This window comes from Procambarus clarkii, chromosome 28 (assembly GCF_040958095.1).
Source record: "Procambarus clarkii isolate CNS0578487 chromosome 28, FALCON_Pclarkii_2.0, whole genome shotgun sequence".
NCBI lineage: Eukaryota > Metazoa > Arthropoda > Malacostraca > Decapoda > Cambaridae > Procambarus > Procambarus clarkii.
In genome coordinates, this window is record NC_091177.1 from 20,780,635 (window position 1) to 20,802,918 (window position 22,284).

Below are 22,284 nucleotides of genomic sequence, written 5' to 3' on the forward strand. Positions count from 1 at the left end.
CATATATCGACGTTTCAGCCGGAATAGAGCGGTTTTCGTGTACATCTTCCATCGGTAATATAAACGGATAATCAGGAACATTTTAGTTAATTCTAATGAAAACACATTGGTTTTTATCATTTGTATATTTGAACAACATTGTCATATGTCTTTTCTTGGATCTAAATAATACGAAACCTCGCTCCATGATTTGAAGTTAAAATCCTCATATATTGTAAAATAGTGACTTTTTTCATGTAGTGTTATTTTACGTAAATATATTCGTTTTTACGAATATTTCGATACTATTTCATGTAGTATCACGATATGTGATTTGCCCTTCAAATCTCAGAATTTCGCGTAATATAGCATTTTAAGCAAGTTTTCTTGCATTTCGTTTCGTACGAAAAATCACCGAATTTAGCAATATTTTGACGTTTATCATCTCCTTTTCCTTTATGTGATTTAAACAAAATATCATCGAATTAGGCAATATTTTGCCGTTTTTCCACGTTTTTGTGAATTTTCAGTCTATGGGTATTAATTCAATAAATATACGATAAAAATGATGCAAACACATAATTGATTAGAAATTAACCTTAAATACTTCATTTTCAATCAACCATTTGTTTCTCGGTAAAATACCGAGTAGGATATTGAAGAAGGGAGAAGTTCGGGTTTTATTGCATATATCGACGTTTCAGCCGGAATAGAGCGGTTTTCGTGTACATCTTCCATCGGTAATATAAACGGAAAATCAGGAACATTTTAGTTAATTCTAATGAAAACACATTGGTTTTTATCATTTGTATTGGAAACAACATTGTCATATGTCTTTTATTGGATCTAAATAATACGAAACCTCGCTCTATGATTTGAAGTTAAAATCCTCATATATGGTAAAATAGTGACTTTTTCACATTTTTCATGTAGTGTGATTTTACGTAAATATATTCATTTTTACCAATATTTCGATGCTATTTCATGTAGTATCACGATATGTGATTTGGCCTTCAAATCTCAGAATGTCGCATAATATTGCATTTTAAGCAAGTTTTCTTGCATTTTGTTTCGTACGAAAAATCATCGAATTTAGCAATATTTTGACGTTTATCATCCCCTTTTCCTCTATGTGATTTAAAAAAAATATCATCGAATTAGGCAATATTTTGCTGTTTTTCCACGTTTTTTTTTAATTTTCAGTTTATGGGTATTAATTCATTATATATACGATAAAAATGATGCAAACACATAACTGATTAGATAATAACCTTAAATACTTCATTTTCAATCAACTATTTGTTTCTCGATAAAATACTGAGTAAGTTATTGAAAAGGGGGGAAGTTCTGTTTTTATTGCATATATCGACGTTTCAGCCGGAATAGAGCGGTTTTCGTGTACATCTTCCATCGGTAATATAAACGGAAAATCAGGAACATTTTAGTTAATTCTAATGAAAACACATTGGTTTTTATCATTTGTATTGGAAACAACATTGTCATATGTCTTTTCTTGGATCTAAATAATACGAAACCTCGCTTTATGATTTGAAGTTAAAATCCTCATATATGGTAAAATAGTGACTTTTTTCACGTTTTTCATGTAGTGTGATTTTACGTAAATATATTCGTTTTTACCAATATTTCGATACTATTTCATGTAGTATCACGATACGTGATTTGGCCTTCATATCTCAGAATTTCGCGTAATATTGCATTTTAAGCAAGTTTTCTTGCATTTTGTTTCGTACGAAAAATCCTCGAATTTAGCAATATTTTGACGTTTATCATCTCCTTTTCCTTCATGGGAATAAACAAAATATCATCGAATTAGGCAATATTTTGCCGTTTTTCCAAGTTTTGTGAATTTTCAGTCTATGGGTATTAATTCAATAAATATACGATACAAATGATGCAAACACATAATTGATTAGAAAATAACCTTAAATACTTCATTTTCAATCAACCATTTGTTTCTCGTTAAAATACTGAGTAGGATATTGAAGAGGGGAGAAATTCGGTTTTTATTGCATATATCGACGTTTCAGCCGGATTAGAGCGGTTTTACCTGTACATCTTCCATCTGTAATATAAACGGAAAATCAGGAACATTTTAGTTAATTCTAATGAAAACACATTGTTTTTTATCATTTGTATTGGAAACAACATTGTCATATGTCTTTTCTTGGATCTAAATAATACGAAACCTCGCTCTATGATTTGAAGTTAAAATCCTCAAATATGGTAAAATAGTGACTTTTTCACGTTAATCATTGTGACGGAGTTCCCCCCCTTGTAATTCTCCCACGCCTGCAGTAAGAGTCATGTCTACTTTTCCCAAGCGTTCTCTACGTTGCAGGCTACAATTTGATATATGGGAGAGAGTGAAGTGTTCTCGGAGAGCCGAGAAATTTGTGAAATAGTAATATTTTGGCCTGTGGTTTAGGCCCTTTTGGGAGCCAAGATGGCGCTTACCTCTCTGATCTCCCGCCAAAACCGTGTGACGTCAGTGGCACCGGATTGGTCACCGACAGCAATGTGGCACCGGGAGCCAATGAAAACTTCCCATAGCGAAAGTGACGTCACGAAGGAAGGGGGTCCGGCCAGCGCGCCGGGCTGGCGCCAGCAGTCAGACACGACACGTCATAGAGGTCGGACGTGCGACGAGTGGTCCTGTCAGTCGGACAGTTATTCCAGCTCCCGTGGATTTACGCGTCACCGGAAGTCCGCCAGTACTCTGAGAAGTCTTCCCTAGTTCATGTGTTGAACCAGAAGAGGGAATTGACGGTTATTTGAGCAACAAGTGCTCCAGTCAGGTACTGTGCCAGTAGCAGTGAAGCCGTGCAGTGACGTATGTTGACGTCTGTGGCAATTCACCAGTTCGTGACAGCGTAGTGGCTGACAGAGCCACTGGGTAGCTGAGGAAGAGAGGACTATTTGGGGAAACCGAACGACTGTAGCTGAGACGTAGGCGACTGCTGTTGCTGGGAGAAGACGACGGCCAGGAGACCGACTCCAACCTTCAAGAAGTTAAGAAGGAGGACGGACCTGCAGTGAGGAGGCACGGAGACGATGCGCTAAACGGTGTGACGACGAGAGGCTCTGGTAGGACACGACGACGTGTAGTGTGGGGGCGTTCCCGACACGAGGACCAGGAGCTACATCTCGACTCTCATCGGAGGATAGGGTGAAGTAGGTGTTTCTAGTTCCCTCCCCATTCCCCTTTAGTTAGCTATATTATTTGGCTATATTATCTAGCCTGAGGATTTTATATGTCGTGAGCAAGTCTCACCCATGTCACGGTAAAGCACCAGTGTGCTAGACAGTACTATCAAGAGTACTTGTAATATTCATGTTGATTATTGGTGTGTACAGGCACCAGGAACCAGTGATAAATTTACTGTGTTGTGTATATCTTTCTATAGATTTTGATATGAACATATAGTGGTAAATTATATATAAGATTATGCCAGTATTTGGAGGTTAGGCTATGTGCCCAGAAACTATTTATTTTCCATGTATTGATGATTGATTTATATACCATATATATGTCTATGTTCATTCAGTGAATAATCATTTGTGAGTACAGTGAATTATTGCGTTATCGCCAACGAGAGAAAGTACTGAAAACTCCAGTGTTAATATTTCATAATATATGGTTGAGTGAAGAACAATGTGAAGCCATTACAGTGAATCATTATAGCATTGATTGTAGAAAAGACTGTTTGAGCCTGAGTACAGTGTAACTGAGTAATACGGTTTATTTAGCCAATATCGAGTGTGCGAGTTTCTAGTAATATTGGAGAATTTAACGAAACAGCGCGCGTGAATCTAGAAAACAAGCAAAGTTCGCGCGGAGAGGCCATTGCGATCAGCTGTTCTTGACACTTGATGAGGAGGGGAGAGTGTTGCCCTCTAGTGATCGCATAATATCCGTGGGAATTACCGGCCGAGTCAGGATCAGTTGATTTATCGATTATTGTGTGGCCTTGTGACATCTTTCATACATTTTAAGTAAAATACAAAACTCTCTTTGTGTTTTTATCATCCCCTCCATTGATCTTGTGGCTATATTATACTGGTAAATATAGAGTGATAACAATAAGTACCTGCCTGATTCCTGATCTTTGAGTGTGACCTTGCCAAGGCTTACCACTAAATACACCACTCCACTGATGGTGTTACTGGCCACCTAAAACACCAGTTGGCGATCTTGTGGATAACCGTAGAGCCCTATTGTTGGGGAGGGCACACGACAGTCGATGCGAACGAGTCGTGTTCTCACTCTTTCTTAATAAGAGGCCGTTAAGATTGACTGGGAGACTCTCCTGGCGTGCAGTGGCGCCGTGAGGATCGAGGGAAGACCCGCAGGGCTACGGTGAGTTACCTTGAGCATAACTATTGCTCACCCCAGAGTCAGGGTAGAGAATAATAGAGAGGTGAAAACTCCAACATTGGCGACCTTGCCAGGATATCGATCGAAGTAAAGGTTGCAGAGGTACTTGGCAGTGGTGTTAGAGATCAGGTGTAGGTTAACACTCATAGCACAAGATGGAGGATGATAAAGTAGCCAAGGTTTTTGGACTCTAGAGACGAACAGGTGCTGGAAGAGTGCACCAAGGCACAGTTACAGGCTATAGCGGATCATTTTGGAATAAAGCTGAAATCTGCCCGTGTTGGTGAAAGAAGACTAGAGATAATGGCTCAGCTCAAGGCTCGAGACGAAGCTTTGGGGGAGGAACGGCCCCAAACACCTGCCAGTGAGGGTGAACACTTGAGTATTGGTGGAAGCAGCAGGGGATCCAGCGGCAGCAGGCACAGCATTAAGCTGGAAATAATGAAGCTGCAGCTAGAAGCACAGCAGCGCAAAGAAGAGCGAGAAGCACAGCAGCGCAAAGAAGAGCGAGAAGCAGAAGCGCAGCTGAGGAGAGAAGAAGCAGAAGCGCAGCTGAGGAGAGAAGAAGCAGAAGCGCAGCTGAGGAGAGAAGAGGCACAACAGCGCAAAGAAGAGCAAGAGCGAGAAGCACAAATGAAGCGTGAGGAGCGAGAAGCACAACTACGCCGGGAAGAACACGAGCGAGAAGCACAGCTACGCAGGGAAGAACGAGAGCAAGAAGTTAGGATGAGACAACAGGAAATGGAAGCCAACAAGGAGGTGGAGCTGAAGCGAGCTGAACTGGGACTAGGTGCCCCTGCCCCGCCACAGGAAGACCGACGAGTGAGGGAACGAGACCTGCCGGTCTTTGTGCCTAGTGAAGCCGAGAGTTTCTTCGATCACTTTGAGAGAGTGGCTGCTATGAAGAGGTGGCCGAGGGCGGAGTGGGCGGAGTTGGTCCAAGGGAGGCTCACAGGTGAAGCTCGTGAAGCCTTCACTATGCTCGACTTCCAGGAATGCACTAACTACGATGCGGTAAAACGAGCTGTGCTCCGTTCCTTTAAGCTCACGCCAGAGTGTTACAGAAAGAGGTTTAGAGAATGTACCCGGTCGCCAGGAAAATCGTATGCGGAGACGGCGAGGGACATGGAAAGAAAGTTCCTTAAGTGGATGGACTCTGAAGAAGCAGGGGTCGGCCAAGAGGTCAAGGAACTAATGGTCATGGAAAAGTTTATGTCCGTGCTCTCTCCTGAGATCAGGATGAGGATAAAGGAGGCGGACATAAAGAACCTGAGGGCCGCAGCCGACCGGGCCGACATGTTAGAAGAAGCCCTACGCCCACGCCGAGAGGGACAGAACCGACCACCCGTATACGTCGGAAACGATCGGAGTTATAGAAGGACGGATGGATGGAGGACAGGAACGAGTTCTCCCAAGTCCCATTTCTCAAGTTGGAACACCCGAGGATCAAAAGGTGCTGTAGAGCCGATAGGGGAGAACCAAGCTGAGAGCTCGGGAACTGTTACTGCAGGGAAAGAAACGACAAGTGAGGCTGGAAAGACACAGGGTGTGACGGTCTCTGGAGGCAGTGCTAAGGCGAGCGGTGGCGGATGGTCTCCGCCGAGGGGCCGCTGCTACAACTGCGGAATACCCGGACACGTCGCGCGGGAGTGCAGACGCCCGAAGCAGCGGGGACACGTTGCTTTAGTGATGTTCGAGGACCAGAGGGCCGAGGGAGTGCGGGATGAACCCGTACTGAATGGGGAGAAGAAAGATCACCCATTCATGTGTCAAGGAACCGTAAGGATGGGGGTCGCAGACCCCATCCCCGTGAAGATGCTAAGAGACACCGGGGCTGACTTTACCCTGGTAAGTGAAACCCTGTTCCCCGAGGGTTACGAAAGTACCAGTGTGGGGGTGGCACGGGTGGCCACTGTGGGAGGCCCAGTGAGGATGCCCCTACACCTGGTAACTTTAAATTCCGATTATGGCTGCCAGACCCTAGTGGTGGGAGTCTGTACATCAATGCCCAAGATGGAGGCACAGGTCATCTTGGGGAATGACGCGTGTGGAGGATATGTCCTTCCGCATCTCGTGAAAGGCGAAGAGTGCCCAGAACAACACGAGGAGACAGGCGAAGATTTGAACGCCTGTGGGGACGAGAAGGGAATCGCACCGGTGGCGATCCCAGTTTGTACTGTGACACCGAGACAACGCGAAGAACCAGGAGGGTGTGGATCTGATGGGGCTGAGGAGTCGATTGACAGCCTGGGAACAGATCACCTCGGCGTAGGACCCAGAGAACGAGTGGAGGGCGAGAGTAGCCCGAATGGTGAGTTGCAGGTGACCCTCACCAGTTCTCCAGGGGTAAACCGCACTCGTCTCGGAAAGTTGCAGCAGGAGGAGTTCCCCGAATTGGTTAGTAAGGCCGAAGGAGGACGTGTGGGTCCTGAGAAGGCTTACTTTCCATTTATATATTATATATGCCATGCTATTCATGATGAAGGAACGATGGACGCCAGGAGCAACCGTGGGAACGGTGAATAAATATGTCCAGAAGTTCAAAGAACGTCTCACTAGAGCGAAGGGACTGGCTAGGAAACTCCTGAAGAAGGCGCAACGTAAGATGTCGGAGTGGAACGACATGAGAGCTGCGCAGAGGGATTTTCAGGTCGGATCCCAAGTATTGGTTGTGCTGCCAGGTAAAGGTAGAGTGACCAGGTCGCGGTTCAAGAGACCATACCGAGTGCTGCGACGGTTGGGTCCAGTGTTGTACGAGATTGGGAAGCCGGATGGACCCCGAAAGAAACAGGTGTGTCGCGCAGACCGCCTGAGACCTTTCTTCACTGTGGAAGGAAGAGCCGACAAGCAGGACGGAACGATGTCCCGAGAAACCCGGCGGAAGACGGGTCTGAGTGTACCGAGGGACCGAGAACTCCCGGAGGAGGAAAGTAAGTGGTCCAGGGCGAACGGCACCAGTCTCACCCGCACTGAGAGTCTGACAAGGATCAAGGTCAAACACATCAAGGGGAAGGACGACGTAGTAGCGGATGCCCTATCCCGCATACACTAACGAGACATGACTCTTATTTTAAGGGGAGGGGTATGTGACGGAGTTCCCCCTCTTGTAATTCTCCCACGCCTGCAGTAAGAGTCATGTCTACTTTTCCCAAGCGTTCTCTACGTTGCAGGCTACAATTTGATATATGGGAGAGAGTGAAGTGTTCTCGGAGAGCCGAGAAATTTGTGAAATAGTAATATTTTGACCTGTGGTTTAGGCCCTTTTGGGAGCCAAGATGGCGCTTACCTCTCTGATCTCCCGCCAAAACCGTGTGACGTCAGTGGCACCGGATTGGTCACCGGCAGCAGTGTGGCACCGGGAGCCAATGAAAACCTCCCATAGTAAAAGTGACGTCACGAAGGAAGGGGGTCCGGCCAGCGCGCCGGGCTGGCGCCAGCAGTCAGACACGACAGGTCATAGAGGTTGGGCGTGCGACGAGTGGTCCTGTCAGTCGGACAGTTATTCCAGCTCCCGTGGATTTATGCGTCACCGGAATTCCGCCAGTACTCTGAGACGTCTTCCCTAGTTCATGTGTTGAACCAGAAGAGGGAATTGACGGTTATTTGAGCAACAAGTGCTCCAGTCAGGTACTGTGCCAGTAGCAGTGAAGCCGTGCAGTGACGTATGTGGCGTCTATGGCAATTCACCAGTTCGTGACAGCGTAGTGGCAGACAGAGCCACTGGGTAGCTGAGGAAGAGAGGACTATTTGGGGAACCCGGACGACTGTAGCTGAGACGTAGGCGACAGCCGTTGCTGGGAGAAGACGACGGCCAGGAGACCGACTCCAACCTTCAAGAAGTCAAGGAGAAGGACGGACCTGCAGTGAGGAGGCACGGAGACGACGCGCTAAACGGTGGGACGACGAGAGGCTCTGGTAGGACACGACGACGTGTAGTGTGGGGGCGTTCCCGACACGAGGACCAGGAGCTACATCTCGACTCTCATCGGAGGATAGGGTGAAGTAGGTGGTTCTAGTTCCCTCCCCATTCCCCTTTAGTTAGCTATATTATTTGGCTATATTATCTAGCCTGAAGATTTTATATGTCGTGAGCAAGTCTCACCTATGTCACGGTAAAGCACCAGTGTGCTAGACAGTACTATCAAGAGTACTTGTAATATTCATGTTGATTATTGGTGTGTACAGACACCAGGAACCAGTGATAAATTTACTGTGTTGTGTATATCTTTCTATAGATTTTGATATGAACATATAGTGGTAAATTATATATAAGATTATGCCAGTATTTGGAGGTTAGGCTATGTGCCCAGAAACTATTTATTTTCCATGTATTGATGATTGATTTATATACCATATATATGTCTATGTTCATTCAGTGAATAATCATTTGTGAGTACAGTGAATTATTGCGTTATCGCCAACGAGAGAAAGTACTGAAAACTCCAGTGTTAATAGTTCATAATATATTGTTGAGTGAAGAACAATGTAAAGCCATTACAGTGAATCATTATAGCATTGATTATAGAAAAGACTGTTTGAGCCTGAGTACAGTGTAACTGAGTAATACGGTTTATTTGTGCCAATATCGAGTGTGCGAGTTTCTAGTAATATTGGAGAGTTTAACGAAACATCGCGCGTGAATCTAGAAAACAAGCAAAGTTCGCGCGGAGAGGCCATTGCGATCAGCTGTTCTTGACACTTGATGAGGAGGGGAGAGTGTTGCCCTCTAGTGATCGCATAATATCCGTGGGAATTACCGGCCGAGTCAGGATCAGTTGATTTATCGATTATTGTGTGGCCTTGTGACATCTTTCATACATTTTAAGTAAAATACAAAACTCTCTTTGTGTTTTTATCATCCCCTCCATTGAACTTGTGGCTATATTTTACTGGTAAACATAGAGTGATAACAATAAGTACCTGCCTGATTCCTGATCTTTGAGTGTGACCTTGCCAAGGCTACCACTGAATACACCAGTCCACTGATGGTGTTACTGGCCACCTTAAACACCAGTTGGCGATCTTGTGGATAACCGTAGAGCCCTATTGTTGGGGAGGGCACACGACAGTCGATGCGAACGAGTCGTGTTCTCACTCTTTCTTAATAAGAGGCCGTTAAGATTGACTGGGAGACTCTCCTGGCGTGCAGTGGCGCCGTGAGGATCGAGGGAAGACCCGCAGGGCTACGGTGAGTTACCTTGAGCATAACTATTGCTCACCCCAGAGTCAGGGTAGAGAATAATAGAGAGGTGAAAACTCCAACATCATGTAGTTTGATATTACGCAAATATATTAATTTTTACCAATATTTCGATACTATTTCATGTAGTATCACGATATGTGATTTGGCCTTCAAATCTCAGAATGTCGCATAATATTGCATTTTAAGCAAGTTTTCTTGCATTTTGTTTCGTACGAAAAATCACCGAATTTAGCAATATTTCGACGTTTATCATCTCTTTTTCCTCTATGTGATTTAAACAAAATATCATCGAATTAGGCAATATTTTGCCGTTTTTCCACGTTTCTTTGAATTTCTAGTTTATGGGTATTAATTCATTATATATACGATAAAAATGATGCAAACACATAATTGATTAGATAATAACCTTAAATACTTCATTTTAAATCAACTATTTGTTTCTCGTTAAATTACTGAGTAAGATATTGAATAGGGGAGAAGTTCTGTTTTTATTGCATATATCTACGTTTCAGCCAGAATAGAGCGGTTTTCGTGTACATCTTCCATCGGTAATTTAAACGGAAAATCAGGAACATTTTAGTTAATTTTAATGAAAACACATTGGTTTTTATCATTTGTATATTTGAACAACATTGTCATATGTCTTTTCTTGGATCTAAATAATACGAAACCTCGCTCCATGATTTGAAGTTAAAATCCTCATATATGGTAAAATAGTGACTTTTTTCATGTAGTGTTATTTTACGTAAATATATTCGTTTTTACGAATATTTCGATACTATTGCATGTAGTATCACGATATGTGATTTGCCCTTCAAATCTCAGAATTTCGCGTAATATAGCACTTTAAGCAAGTTTTCTTGCATTTTGTTTCGTACGAAAAATCACCGAATTTAGCAATATTTTGACGTTTATCATCTCCTTTTCCTTTATGTGATTTAAACAAAATATCATCGAATTAGGCAATATTTTGCCGTTTTTCCACGTTTTTGTGAATTTTCAGTCTATGGGTATTAATTCAATAAATATACGATAAAAATGATGCAAACACATAATTGATTAGAAATTAACCTTAAATACTTCATTTTCAATCAACCATTTGTTTCTCGGTAAAATACCGAGTAGGATATTGAAGAAGGGAGAAGTTCGGGTTTTATTGCATATATCGACGTTTCAGCCGGAATAGAGCGGTTTTCGTGTACATCTTCCATCGGTAATATAAACGGAAAATCAGGAACATTTTAGTTAATTCTAATGAAAACACATTGGTTTTTATCATTTGTATTGGAAACAACATTGTCATATGTCTTTTATTGGATATAAATAATACGAAACCTCGCTCTATGATTTGAAGTTAAAATCCTCATATATGGTAAAATAGTGACTTTTTCACATTTTTCATGTAGTGTGATTTTACGTAAATATATTCATTTTTACCAATATTTCGATGCTATTTCATGTAGTATCACGATATGTGATTTGGCCTTCAAATCTCAGAATGTCGCATAATATTGCATTTTAAGCAAGTTTTCTTGCATTTTGTTTCGTACGAAAAATCATCGAATTTAGCAATATTTTGACGTTTATCATCCCCTTTTCCTCTATGTGATTTAAAAAAAATATCATCGAATTAGGCAATATTTTGCTGTTTTTCCACGTTTTTTTTTGAATTTTCAGTTTATGGGTATTAATTCATTATATATACGATAAAAATGATGCAAACACATAATTGATTAGATTACACGATATGTGATTTGGCCTTCAAATCACAGAATGTCGCATAATATTGCATTTTAAGCAAGTTTTCTTGCATTTTGTTTCGTACGAAAAATCATCGAATTTAGCAATATTTTGACGTTTATCATCCCCTTTTCCTCTATGTAATTTAAAAAAAATATCATCGAATTAGGCAATATTTTGCTGTTTTTCCACGTTTTTTTTTGAATTTTCAGTTTATGGGTATTAATTCATTATATATACGATAAAAATGATGCAAACACATAATTGATTAGATAATAACCTTAAATACTTCATTTTCAATCAACTATTTGTTTCTCGATAAAATACTGAGTAAGTTATTGAAAAGGGGGGAAGTTCTGTTTTTATTGCATATATCGACGTTTCAGCCGGAATAGAGCGGTTTTCGTGTACATCTTCCATCGGTAATATAAACGGAAAATCAGGAACATTTTAGTTAATTCTAATGAAAACACATTGGTTTTTATCATTTGTATTGGAAACAACATTGTCATATGTCTTTTCTTGGATCTAAATAATACGAAACCTCGCTCTATGATTTGAAGTTAAAATCCTCATATATGGTAAAATAGTGACTTTTTTCACGTTTTTCATGTAGTGTGATTTTACGTAAATATATTCGTTTTTACCAATATTTCGATACTATTTCATGTAGTATCACGATACGTGATTTGGCCTTCAAATCTCAGAATTTCGCGTAATATTGCATTTTAAGCAAGTTTTCTTGCATTTTGTTTCGTACGAAAAATCCTCGAATTTAGCAATATTTTGACGTTTATCATCTCCTTTTCCTTTATGGGAATAAACAAAATATCATCGAATTAGGCAATATTTTGCCGTTTTTCCAAGTTTTGTGAATTTTCAGTCTATGGGTATTAATTCATTATATATACGATAAAAATGATGCAAACACATAATTGATTAGATAATAACCTTAAATACTTCATTTTCAATCAACTATTTGTTTCTCGATAAAATACTGAGTAAGTTATTGAAAAGGGGGGAAGTTCTGTTTTTATTGCATATATCGACGTTTCAGCCGGAATAGAGCGGTTTTCGTGTACATCTTCCATCGGTAATATAAACGGAAAATCAGGAACATTTTAGTTAATTCTAATGAAAACACATTGGTTTTTATCATTTGTATTGGAAACAACATTGTCATATGTCTTTTCTTGGATCTAAATAATACAAAACCTCGCTCTATGATTTGAAGTTAAAATCCTCAAATATGGTAAAATAGTGACTTTTTCACGTTAATCATGTAGTTTGATATTACGCAAATATATTAATTTTTACCAATATTTCGATACTATTTCATGTAGTATCACGATATGTGATTTGGCCTTCAAATCTCAGAATGTCGCATAATATTGCATTTTAAGCAAGTTTTCTTGCATTTTGTTTCGTACGAAAAATCACCGAATTTAGCAATATTTCGACGTTTATCATCTCTTTTTCCTCTATGTGATTTAAACAAAATATCATCGAATTAGGCAATATTTTGCCGTTTTTCCACGTTTCTTTGAATTTCTAGTTTATGGGTATTAATTCATTATATATACGATAAAAATGATGCAAACACATAATTGATTAGATAATAACCTTAAATACTTCATTTTCAATCAACTATTTGTTTCTCGTTAAAATACTGAGTACGATATTGAAAAGGGGAGAAGTTCTGTTTTTATTGCATATATCGACGTTTCAGATGGAATAGAGCGGTTTTCGTGTACATCTTCCATCGGTAATTTAAACGGAAAATCAGGAACATTTTAGTTAATTCTAATGAAAACACATTGGTTTTTATCATTTGTATATTTGAACAACATTGTCATATGTCTTTTCTTGGATCTAAATAATACGAAACCTCGCTCCATGATTTGAAGTTAAAATCCTCATATATTGTAAAATAGTGACTTTTTTCATGTAGTGTTATTTTACGTAAATATACTCGTTTTTACGAATATTTCGATACTATTTCATGTAGTATCACGATATGTGATTTGCCCTTGAAATCTCAGAATTTCGCGTAATATAGCATTTTAAGCAAGTTTTCTTGCATTTTGTTTCGTACGAAAAATCACCGAATTTAGCAATATTTTGACGTTTATCATCTCCTTTTCCTTTATGTGATTTAAACAAAATATCATCGCATTAGGCAATATTTTGCCGTTTTTCCACGTTTTTGTGAATTTTCAGTCTATGGGTATTAATTCAATAAATATACGATAAAAATGATGCAAACACATAATTGATTAGAAATTAACCTTAAATACTTCATTTTCAATCAACCATTTGTTTCTCGTTAAAATACCGAGTAGGATATTGAAGAAGGGAGAAGTTCGGCTTTTATTGCATATATCGACGTTTCAGCCGGAATAGAGCGGTTTTCGTGTACATCTTCCATCGGTAATATAAACGGAGAATCAGGAACATTTTAGTTAATTCTAATGAAAACACATTGGTTTTTATCATTTGTATTGGAAACAACATTGTCATATGTCTTTTCTTGGATCTAAATAATACGAAACCTCGCTCTATGATTTGAAGTTAAAATCCTCATATATGGTAAAATAGTGACTTTTTTCACGTTTTTCATGTAGTGTGATTTTACGTAAATATATTCGTTTTTACCAATATTTCGATACTATTTCATGTAGTATCACGATACGTGATTTGGCCTTCAAATCTCAGAATTTCCCGTAATATTGCATTTTAAGCAAGTTTTCTTGCATTTTGTTTCGTACGAAAAATCCTCGAATTTAGCAATATTTTGACGTTTATCATCTCCTTTTCCTTTATGGGAATAAACAAAATATCATCGAATTAGGCAATATTTTGCCGTTTTTCCAAGTTTTGTGAATTTTCAGTCTATGGGTATTAATTCAATAAATATACGATACAAATGATGCAAACACATAATTGATTAGAAAATAACCTTAAATACTTCATTTTCAATCAACCATTTGTTTCTCGTTAAAATACTGAGTAGGATATTGAAGAGGGGAGAAATTCGGTTTTTATTGCATATATCGACGTTTCAGCCGGATTAGAGCGGTTTTACCTGTACATCTTCCATCTGTAATATAAACGGAAAATCAGGAACATTTTAGTTAATTCTAATGAAAACACATTGTTTTTTATCATTTGTATTGGAAACAACATTGTCATATGTCTTTTCTTGGATCTAAATAATACAAAACCTCGCTCTATGATTTGAAGTTAAAATCCTCAAATATGGTAAAATAGTGACTTTTTCACGTTAATCATGTAGTTTGATATTACGCAAATATATTAATTTTTACCAATATTTCGATACTATTTCATGTAGTATCACGATATGTGATTTGGCCTTCAAATCTCAGAATGTCGCATAATATTGCATTTTAAGCAAGTTTTCTTGCATTTTGTTTCGTACGGAAAATCACCGAATTTAGCAATATTTCGACGTTTATCATCTCTTTTTCCTCTATGTGATTTAAACAAAATATCATCGAATTAGGCAATATTTTGCCGTTTTTCCACGTTTCTTTGAATTTCTAGTTTATGGGTATTAATTCATTATATATACGATAAAAATGATGCAAACACATAATTGATTAGATAATAACCTTAAATACTTCATTTTCAATCAACTATTTGTTTCTCGTTAAAATACTGAGTACGATATTGAAAAGGGGAGAAGTTCTGTTTTTATTGCATATATCGACGTTTCAGATGGAATAGAGCGGTTTTCGTGTACATCTTCCATCGGTAATTTAAACGGAAAATCAGGAACATTTTAGTTAATTCTAATGAAAACACATTGGTTTTTATCATTTGTATATTTGAACAAAATTGTCATATGTCTTTTCTTGGATCTAAATAATACGAAACCTCGCTCCATGATTTGAAGTTAAAATCCTCATATATGGTAAAATAGTGACTTTTTTCATGTAGTGTTATTTTGCGTAAATATACTCGTTTTTACGAATATTTCGATACTATTTCATGTAGTATCACGATATGTGATTTGCCCTTGAAATCTCAGAATTTCGCGTAATATAGCATTTTAAGCAAGTTTTCTTGCATTTTGTTTCGTACGAAAAATCACCGAATTTAGCAATATTTTGACGTTTATCATCTCCTTTTCCTTTATGTGATTTAAACAAAATATCATCGCATTAGGCAATATTTTGCCGTTTTTCCACGTTTTTGTGAATTTTCAGTCTATGGGTATTAATTCAATAAATATACGATAAAAATGATGCAAACACATAATTGATTAGAAATTAACCTTAAATACTTCATTTTCAATCAACCATTTGTTTCTCGTTAAAATACCGAGTAGGATATTGAAGAAGGGAGAAGTTCGGCTTTTATTGCATATATCGACGTTTCAGCCGGAATAGAGCGGTTTTCGTGTACATCTTCCATCGGTAATATAAACGGAAAATCAGGAACATTTTAGTTAATTCTAATGAAAACACATTGGTTTTTATCATTTGTATTGGAAACAACATTGTCATATGTCTTTTCTTGGATCTAAATAATACGAAACCTCGCTCTATGATTTGAAGTTAAAATCCTCATATATGGTAAAATAGTGACTTTTTTCACGTTTTTCATGTAGTGTGATTTTACGTAAATATATTCGTTTTTACCAATATTTCGATACTATTTCATGTAGTATCACGATACGTGATTTGGCCTTCAAATCTCAGAATTTCCCGTAATATTGCATTTTAAGCAAGTTTTCTTGCATTTTGTTTCGTACGAAAAATCCTCGAATTTAGCAATATTTTGACGTTTATCATCTCCTTTTCCTTTATGTGATTTAAACAAAATATCATCGAATTAGGCAATATTTTGCCGTTTTTCCAAGTTTTGTGAATTTTCAGTCTATGGGTATTAATTCAATAAATATACGATACAAATGATGCAAACACATAATTGATTAGAAAATAACCTTAAATACTTCATTTTCAATCAACCATTTGTTTCTCGTTAAAATACTGAGTAGGATATTGAAGAGGGGAGAAATTCGGTTTTTATTGCATATATCGACGTTTCAGCCGGATTAGAGCGGTTTTACCTGTACATCTTCCATCTGTAATATAAACGGAAAATCAGGAACATTTTAGTTAATTCTAATGAAAACACATTGTTTTTTATCATTTGTATTGGAAACAACATTGTCATATGTCTTTTCTTGGATCTAAATAATACGAAACCTCGCTCTATGATTTGAAGTTAAAATCCTCAAATATGGTAAAATAGTGACTTTTTCACGTTAATCATGTAGTTTGATATTACGCAAATATATTAATTTTTACCAACATTTCGATACTATTTCATGTAGTATCACGATATGTGATTTGGCATTCAAATCTCAGAATGTCGCATAATATTGCATTTTAAGCAAGTTTTCTTGCATTTTGTTTCGTACGAAAAATCATCGAATTTAGCAATATTTTGACGTTTATCATCCCCTTTTCCTCTATGTGATTTAAAAAAAATATCATCGAATTAGGCAATATTTTGCTGTTTTTCCACGTTTTTTTTGAATTTTCAGTTTATGGGTATTAATTCATTATATATACGATAAAAATGATGCAAACACATAATTGATTAGATAATAACCTTAAATACTTCATTTTCAATCAACTATTTGTTTCTCGATAAAATACTGAGTAAGTTATTGAAAAGGGGGGAAGTTCTGTTATTATTGCATATATCGACGTTTCAGCCGGAATAGAGCGGTTTTCGTGTACATCTTCCATCGGTAATATAAACGGAAAATCAGGAACATTTTAGTTAATTCTAATGAAAACACATTGTTTTTTATCATTTGTATTGGAAACAACATTGTCATATGTCTTTTCTTGGATCTAAATAATACGAAACCTCGCTCTATGATTTGAAGTTAAAATCCTCATATATGGTAAAATAGTGACTTTTTTCACGTTTTTCATGTAGTGTGATTTTACGTAAATATATTCGTTTTTACCAATATTTCGATACTATTTCATGTAGTATCACGATACGTGATTTGGCCTTCAAATCTCAGAATTTCCCGTAATATTGCATTTTAAGCAAGTTTTCTTGCATTTTGTTTCGTACGAAAAATCCTCGAATTTAGCAATATTTTGACGTTTATCATCTCCTTTTCCTTTATGTGATTTAAACAAAATATCATCGAATTAGGCAATATTTTGCCGTTTTTCCAAGTTTTGTGAATTTTCAGTCTATGGGTATTAATTCAATAAATATACGATACAAATGATGCAAACACATAATTGATTAGAAAATAACCTTAAATACTTCATTTTCAATCAACCATTTGTTTCTCGTTAAAATACTGAGTAGGATATTGAAGAGGGGAGAAATTCGGTTTTTATTGCATATATCGACGTTTCAGCCGGATTAGAGCGGTTTTACCTGTACATCTTCCATCTGTAATATAAACGGAAAATCAGGAACATTTTAGTTAATTCTAATGAAAACACATTGTTTTTTATCATTTGTATTGGAAACAACATTGTCATATGTCTTTTCTTGGATCTAAATAATACGAAACCTCGCTCTATGATTTGAAGTTAAAATCCTCAAATATGGTAAAATAGTGACTTTTTCACGTTAATCATGTAGTTTGATATTACGCAAATATATTAATTTTTACCAACATTTCGATACTATTTCATGTAGTATCACGATATGTGATTTGGCATTCAAATCTCAGAATGTCGCATAATATTGCATTTTAAGCAAGTTTTCTTGCATTTTGTTTCGTACGAAAAATCATCGAATTTAGCAATATTTTGACGTTTATCATCCCCTTTTCCTCTATGTGATTTAAAAAAAATATCATCGAATTAGGCAATATTTTGCTGTTTTTCCACGTTTTTTTTTAATTTTCAGTTTATGGGTATTAATTCATTATATATACGATAAAAATGATGCAAACACATAATTGATTAGATAATAACCTTAAATACTTCATTTTCAATCAACTATTTGTTTCTCGATAAAATACTGAGTAAGTTATTGAAAAGGGGGGAAGTTCTGTTATTATTGCATATATCGACGTTTCAGCCGGAATAGAGCGGTTTTCGTGTACATCTTCCATCGGTAATATAAACGGAAAATCAGGAACATTTTAGTTAATTCTAATGAAAACACATTGTTTTTTATCATTTGTATTGGAAACAACATTGTCATATGTCTTTTCTTGGATCTAAATAATACGAAACCTCGCTCTATGATTTGAAGTTAAAATCCTCAAATATGGTAAAATAGTGACTTTTTCACGTTAATCATGTAGTTTGATATTACGCAAATATATTAATTTTTACCAATATTTCGATACTATTTCATGTAGTATCACGATATGTGATTTGGCCTTCAAATCTCAGAATGTCGCATAATATTGCATTTTAAGCAAGTTTTCTTGCATTTTGTTTCGTACGAAAAATCACCGAATTTAGCAATATTTCGACGTTTATCATCTCTTTTTCCTCTATGTGATTTAAACAAAATATCATCGAATTAGGCAATATTTTGCCGTTTTTCCACGTTTCTTTGAATTTCTAGTTTATGGGTATTAATTCATTATATATACGATAAAAATGATGCAAACACATAATTGATTAGATAATAACCTTAAATACGTCATTTTCAGTCAACTATTTGTTTCTCGTTAAAATACTGAGTACGATATTGAAAAGGGGAGAAGTTCTGTTTTTATTGCATATATCGACGTTTCAGATGGAATAGAGCGGTTTTCGTGTACATCTTCCATCGGTAATTTAAATGGAAAATCAGGAACATTTTAGTTAATTCTAATGAAAACACATTGGTTTTTATCATTTGTATATTTGAACAACATTGTCATATGTCTTTTCTTGGATCTAAATAATACGAAACCTCGCTCCATGATTTGAAGTTAAAATCCTCATATATGGTAAAATAGTGACTTTTTTCATGTAGTGTTATTTTACGTAAATATACTCGTTTTTACGAATATTTCGATACTATTTCATGTAGTATCACGATATGTGATTTGCCCTTGAAATCTCAGAATTTCGCGTAATATAGCATTTTAAGCAAGTTTTCTTGCATTTTGTTTCGTACGAAAAATCACCGAATTTAGCAATATTTTGACGTTTATCATCTCCTTTTCCTTTATGTGATTTAAACAAAATATCATCGCATTAGGCAATATTTTGCCGTTTTTCCACGTTTTTGTGAATTTTCAGTCTATGGGTATTAATTCAATAAATATACGATAAAAATGATGCAAACACATAATTGATTAGAAATTAACCTTAAATACTTCATTTTCAATCAACCATTTGTTTCTCGTTAAAATACCGAGTAGGATATTGAAGAAGGGAGAAGTTCGGCTTTTATTGCATATATCGACGTTTCAGCCGGAATAGAGCGGTTTTCGTATACATCTTCCATCGGTAATATAAACGGAAAATCAGGAACATTTTAGTTAATTCTAATGAAAACACATTGGTTTTTATCATTTGTATTGGAAACAACATTGTCATATGTCTTTTCTTGGATCTAAATAATACGAAACCTCGCTCTATGATTTGAAGTTAAAATCCTCATATATGGTAAAATAGTGACTTTTTTCACGTTTTTCATGTAGTGTGATTTTACGTAAATATATTCGTTTTTACCAATATTTCGATACTATTTCATGTAGTATCACGATACGTGATTTGGCCTTCAAATCTCAGAATTTCCCGTAATATTGCATTTTAAGCAAGTTTTCTTGCATTTTGTTTCGTACGAAAAATCCTCGAATTTAGCAATATTTTGACGTTTATCATCTCCTTTTCCTTTATGTGATTTAAACAAAATATCATCGAATTAGGCAATATTTTGCCGTTTTTCCAAGTTTGGTGAATTTTCAGTCTATGGGTATTAATTCAATAAATATACGATACAAATGATGCAAACACATAATTGATTAGAAAATAACCTTAAATACTTCATTTTCAATCAACCATTTGTTTCTCGTTAAAATACTGAGTAGGATATTGAAGAGGGGAGAAATTCGGTTTTTATTGCATATATCGACGTTTCAGCCGGATTAGAGCGGTTTTACCTGTACATCTTCCATCTGTAATATAAACGGAAAATCAGGAACATTTTAGTTAATTCTAATGAAAACACATTGTTTTTTATCATTTGTATTGGAAACAACATTGTCATATGTCTTTTCTTGGATCTAAATAATACGAAACCTCGCTCTATGATTTGAAGTTAAAATCCTCAATTATGGTAAAATAGTGACTTTTTCACGTTAATCATGTAGTTTGATATTACGCAAATATATTAATTTTTACCAACATTTCGATACTATTTCATGTAGTATCACGATATGTGATTTGGCATTCAAATCTCAGAATGTCGCATAATATTGCATTTTAAGCAAGTTTTCTTGCATTTTGTTTCGTACGAAAAATCATCGAATTTAGCAATATTTTGACGTTTATCATCCCCTTTTCCTCTATGTGATTTAAAAAAAATATCATCGAATTAGGCAATATTTTGCTGTTTTTCCACGTTTTTTTTGAATTTTCAGTTTATGGGTATTAATTCATTATATATACGATAAAAATGATGCAAACACATAATTGATTAGATAATAACCTTAAATACTTCATTTTCAATCAACTATTTGTTTCTCGATAAAATACTGAGTAAGTTATTGAAAAGGGGGGAAGTTCTGTTATTATTGCATATATCGACGTTTCAGCCGGAATAGAGCGGTTTTCGTGTACATCTTCCATCGGTAATATAAACGGAAAATCAGGAACATTTTAGTTAATTCTAATGAAAACACATTGTTTTTTATCATTTGTATTGGAAACAACATTGTCATATGTCTTTTCTTGGATCTAAATAATACGAAACCTCGCTCTATGATTTGAAGTTAAAATCCTCAAATATGGTAAAATAGTGACTTTTTCACGTTAATCATGTAGTTTGATATTACGCAAATATATTAATTTTTACCAATATTTCGATACTATTTCATGTAGTATCACGATATGTGATTTGGCCTTCAAATCTCAGAATGTCGCATAATATTGCATTTTAAGCAAGTTTTCTTGCATTTTGTTTCGTACGAAAAATCACCGAATTTAGCAATATTTCGACGTTTATCATCTCTTTTTCCTCTATGTGATTTAAACAAAATATCATCGAATTAGGCAATATTTTGCCGTTTTTCCACGTTTCTTTGAATTTCTAGTTTATGGGTATTAATTCATTATATATACAATAAAAATGATGCAAACACATAATTGATTAGATAATAACCTTAAATACTTCATTTTCAATTAACTATTTGTTTCTCGTTAAAATACTGAGTAAGATATTGAAAAGGGGAGAAGTTCTGTTTTTATTGCATATATCGACGTTTCAGCCAGAATAGAGCGGTTTTCGTGTACATCTTCCATCGGTAATTTAAACGGAAAATCAGGAACATTTTAGTTAATTCTAATGAAAACACATTGGTTTTTATCATTTGTATATTTGAACAACATTGTCATATGTCTTTTCTTGGATCTAAATAATACGAAACCTCGCTCCATGATTTGAAGTTAAAATCCTCATATATGGTAAAATAGTGACTTTTTTCATGTAGTGTTATTTTACGTAAATATATTCGTTTTTACGAATATTTCGATACTATTTCATGTAGTATCACGATATGTGATTTGTCCTTCAAATCTCAGAATTTCGCGTAATATAGCATTTTAAGCAAGTTTTCTTGCATTTTGTTTCGTACGAAAAATCACCGAATTTAGCAATATTTTGACGTTTATCTTCTCCTTTTCCTTTATGTGATTTAAACAAAATATCATCGAATTAGGCAATATTTTGCCGTTTTTCCACGTTTTTGTGAATTTTCAGTCTATGGGTATTAATTCAATAAATA